We start from the raw sequence: 5,047 nt of genomic DNA, 5'->3' as shown, positions 1-5,047 counted from the left end.
TGCGAGTGGAGAGTTGTACAGCCCTTCACTGGCATTCGCTTCAGAACTGTTAAAGAGATTCGCCTGGCAATACATCGATCCATTCGAACTACAACACAATTGGGGCTGCTAATGAAATCCTGTGTATTCCATATGGCTGACACCGGGCTGTACAGAATCCTAGTGGTTACTTTGAAGCACAATGAAACTTTGAAACGTTTCTCTACTTGGTATAAGTTGTAAATAAATAGTTTCCAAGTTGCAACATTTGTGTATAAACGACTTGAGAGACTATAAGAGAGGGTCTCACAGAATGCTTGCAGATGATGCAATAGTTTGTCGTCTGTTACCGCATCCGAAGGTGAATACGAATTATAAAATAATTTAGACAATGTATCTGTATGGTGCGGAAAGTGGCAGTTGACTGTGTACAATAAGAAGGACGAGGGTCTCAACACGAGTACAAAAAATTCGCTAAATTTAGGTTACAAGTTAAAACACGTAAATTTCGCCAAGGGATTGCAATTACGAACAACTTAATTTGTAGTCATCACACAGGAACTGTGGTGGGGAAAGCAAACAAACGACTGCAGTTTATTGGCAGAACACTTGGAACATGCGACAGATCTGCTAAATAGACTGCCTACACTAAAAGGATGTAGCAAATGTTCAAATAAGGAGCAGCCAGTTTTGAGAGTGTTTCGGATATGATAAGCAAGTTGGAACGGCGGTCGCTGTGACAAACGCGTGTTTGTCGCAGCGAGACCTGTTCAACAAATTTGAGTCACCAATATTCTCCTTCGAACGAAAAAAATTCAGTTGTCCCTCACCTAGAAAGGGACGACGACCGCCGCTATGAAACTAGAGAAAAGAGAGATCGCATTTAAAGATTTATGTGTTGATATTTCCTGCGTGCTGTTGAAGAGTAGGAAGGACGAGGATTAATCTGAAAGCCGCTCTATGAATCATCTGCCAAATACTTAAGCATGAACTGCAGAGTATCCTTATACATGCTGGGTGCAACCCAATGTGGTCCACCGTGTGCAACAATCTTTGTAACTCAAAAACAAATGGATAGACAGAAATATAAAGTCAAGTAGTATGAGACGGGAGACGGCAAAAACAAGTGATGCTATCTTACGAATATGACAACTGTGGTGTCACCGCCAGACACCACACTTGCTAGGTGGTAGCCTTTAAATCGGCCGGGGTCCGCTGGTATACGGCGGACCCGCGTGTCGCCACTGTCAGTGATTGCAGACCGAGCGCCGCCACACGGCAGGTCTAGAGAGACGTCCTGGCAGTCGCCCCAGTTGTACAGCCGACTTTGCTAGCGAAGCTTCACTGACAAATTACGCTCTCATTTGCCGAGACGATAGTTAGCATAGCCTTCAGCTACGTCATTTGCTACGACCCAGCAAGGCGCCATTACCAGTTATATTGACCTTATTATAAAACCTGTACCGTCAAGACCAATGTACACCGATTATGGATTAAAGTTAAGTATTACATCATCTACGTACTTTATTTGCAATTCTCAAGACATTGTCCTGTTCCAGACCTCACGCCAGTCTGCATGAGCCTAAACGCGTGCATTTCGGCCTCCTCTAGCAACACGGTGTTGGCACTTCTGCCAACACTTCAACAACCATTTCGGAAGCCACCATCATGAATGCAAGGCAAAATTTTCGAGTGTGAAGCGGGTTATGGAGACACATCAGACAGGCAGATAGCTTCATGAGAAAAACAATGGTGCCTGTAACTTCGGCGTAGCCTTACTCACTCTCGAGGTATGTCACGTACTGCTGGTGTCGACACGTAAAGGCTACAGGATTTGAGGTTCTTTTGTCCATCGATTGTCTCATCGATTTTAATCAACACATTTACCAAAATCCTCATTACTGATGTGTCTTGCGGAATGCAGCGAAAACTGCCGTCTGGTTTCCTAGTAAACGATGTCAGAACAGCGGCTGAGGTCGTTCCATTCGTGTCCTTTATGCATCTTCCCGCTTTCCGATTGACAGCGACAGAGCGAGTTTTACGCAGTTTTGCTGTAGGTTCCACCATCACCCTGTGCGTAATGGATAGTCAGTCTAGATAACGTGAACAGAAATCCTCTGCGATAACAAGATTGCTTGTCTGTCGTCATGTGAGGGTGATCACAATGCGCTCGGCTTGCGTTAACGCCACCAGCTTCCACATCCTATGTAAGGGTGAAACATGACTCATAGGTCGAGAATGAGCGAAGGTACGCTCAAATAAAAGGGGGCTTTTTTTTCGCGTGTAATTTTCTAGATGCCCGATTTATCACACGATCCCCTTCGGAATTGCTAATTACGAGTTCATCCAAGATGGTGCCTTCCAAAATGGTGGCCATGATGGTAAAATAGCCTCGTGGATTTCCTCACCCCACTGCTTTTAAATTTGTTTTGACCCTCACATTTATGGTTATGAAGGGTGCATCCACAACCTGGACAATGGTGGGTATGCAATATTCCCCTTAAAGTCAGGAAAAAGTGACATAAATTGGCGTGAGTTTCTCTGAAATGTGGACGTTTGCTAGACGTGGTTCCAGAAGCTTTATTATGTTTTAAGGAACTTTTGGCTACTGAACATAAAGGTATTGAGCAACACTTTGGGAAAAAGGTCTTGGTAGGCTCTGTCGAAAACTAAATGAACTGTGATTAAATATTACCTCTTTCCACAAACATCAGTTTGCTGAGGATAGGATTACGCTCCCGTTTTCTTATGGCGTTTGACTTCTGTTCAGTCGTGCGGTTGAGACACGTGCGACGCCTGGCGTCCCGAAGCCACGACTGACCTCTCGTAGCTGCCGCTTCCCGGCCTGATGACGTGTAGACGCCACAGGAAGAGAGAACTGCTCGTCGTTTTGCTTCATCCATATTTTGGCCGTTACAAGAGAACGAGGGCCGATGAACGGGATTTGTCCGGGGCCGGCGACGAGCCCGCGATTCGCGGCGGCGGTAGCTGGGGGCAGAACAGCGGCGGCGGTGGAGGCGGGCAGCACGCGCCATCAATCTGTCACGGTCACCCCAGGCCGCAGCGCTGCATCTATATTCAAATTTGGCGCAGCGCACCCCGCGGTCTGTTGTGAGCGGGAAGCGGCGGCGGGCAACGGAGGGTGCAAACGACCGCTGGCTGCCAGGCCAGGGTGGGGTGGGGAGGGTGGAGCGGGAAGGGGCGGAGAGGGGAAGGGAGGCCACCACTGGGCTCAGCGTCCGCCGTTAATTGTGCGGATTTCCACCGGCCGCGGCGGGCGCGCGCTTCGCCGGTTATCTGAAATGTCGGCGAGTCTCGCGGCTTAATAGAGGCACGTGTTAGGGCTGCCGCATCTGTCGAAGCTGATATATCGGGGCCGCCGACGCCAAGTTGTGAACGCTTATTCCCGCTGATGTTGCTGTACCGAAAATTACGTTTGTCAGTTAGCATAGCTGTAGCAAGCCACGAGTGAAGCGCCGGCGCTGCCAAACGTAGCTGACTGGACTGACACGTTAGAGGGGACCGTGTTCACCGTATACTCTCATAAGCTTATTTGCGACACTCACTACTGACAGCAGCCTATCAGATGTAGGTCCACTGCATTTATACGTGTTTTATTTTGAGTCCAAAGAGATGTTTGTTCAGTATGTGACTACAGTAATTGTAATCTTATTTTCCCGTAACGGCTGATCCCTCGAATAAAGCGTGGCGCATCTGAAGACCGAAGCCTTCTCTCGAGTGGCTGGTCACTACCTGGATTGCGTCCAGTCCCGCCGCTTCGCAGCGAACGGCTCACGTAACGCCCATTAATCTCTGATCACCATAACAGCCCCAGAATAATTCTAATCAAAATGAATCTACATAATTTTCTTTCCAGTGTAACTGCCTCTCATGTGTTTAAGGTAAAATGTTATAATTTGCCGGCCGGTGTGGCCATCCGGTTCTAGGCGCTTCAGATTGGAACCGCGTGACCGCTACGGTCACATGTTCGAATCCTGCCTCGGGCTTGGATGTGTGTGATGTCCTTAGGTTAGTTAGGTTTAAGTAGTTCTAAGTTCTAGGGGACTGATGACCTCAGATGTTGAGTCCCATAGTGCTCAGTGCCAATTGAACCATTTTTGAATTGTTTTAATTTAACTGAGATGCTATGATTCATTAGAGGAGTCGTTATTTCACCCAGTTATTGTGTGGACATCTATGTTGTAAATTTCCTTCTCAGAGACAAAAAGTAAGTTCTGTGAATGTTTTTATTATTATTCATTTAATTACTACTTTGATCTAATTATTATTATTATTACTGATTCAAGGAATGAGTTCTTTAGTATTCAGTCTCTCAAAGAAAAGAGTTTAGGTAACCAGAATGAGATTATCACTCTGCAGCGGAGTGTGCGCTGATATTAAACTTCCTGGCAGATTAAAACTGTGTGCCCGACCGAAACTCGAACTCGGGACCTTTGCCTTACGCGGGCAAGTGCTCTACCAACTGAGCTACCGAGGCACGACTCACGCGCGGTACTCACAGCTTTACTTCTGCCAGGAAGTTTCATATCAGCGCTCACTCCGCTGCAGAGTGAAAATCTCATTCTTGAAACATCCCCCAGGCTGTGGCTAAGCCATGTCTCCGCAATATCCTTTCTTTCAGGAGTGCTAGTTCTGCAAGGTTCGCAGGAGAGCTTCTGTAAAGTTTGGAAGGTAGGAGACGAGGTACTGGCAGAAGTAAAGCTGTGAGTACAGGGCGTGAGTCGTGCCTCGGTAGCTCAGTTGGTAGAGCACTTGCCCGCGTAAGGCAAAGGTCCCGAGTTCGAGTCTCGGTCGGGCACACAGTTTTAATCTGCCAGGAAGTTTCAAGAGTTTAGGTCTTTGAAATGAATAAATAACCAAACAGATCTAGCTAGACGACGTTTATGTTCGAGGGATTGTGCATGGTAGACTGAATGTCTGATACTGCACGCTGACTGTAAGCTGTACTCGATGTCTGTGTCGGTCGTCGGACTGCGTGCTGAATCTGTAGGAATCTTAGTCTACGTTAACTACGATCCAATTATCCTTTGTATGGAAGCTTGTCCGT

At 47.1% G+C, this 5,047-nt stretch overlaps 1 non-coding gene across 1 annotated transcript; it reads left to right on the top strand.

Annotated features, from left to right (window-relative positions):
* The first annotated feature begins 4,725 nt into the window (after window positions 1-4,725).
* Trnat-cgu (transfer RNA threonine (anticodon CGU)) lies at window positions 4,726-4,800 on the top strand. The gene has a single exon. It is a non-coding gene; the product is annotated as a tRNA-Thr (tRNA).
* Window positions 4,801-5,047: the final 247 nt, after the last annotated feature.

This window comes from Schistocerca nitens, chromosome 2 (assembly GCF_023898315.1).
Source record: "Schistocerca nitens isolate TAMUIC-IGC-003100 chromosome 2, iqSchNite1.1, whole genome shotgun sequence".
Lineage (NCBI taxonomy): Eukaryota > Metazoa > Arthropoda > Insecta > Orthoptera > Acrididae > Schistocerca > Schistocerca nitens.
Note: the sequence above shows the minus strand (reverse complement) of the source record. Positions and strands in the feature narration are given on the sequence as shown.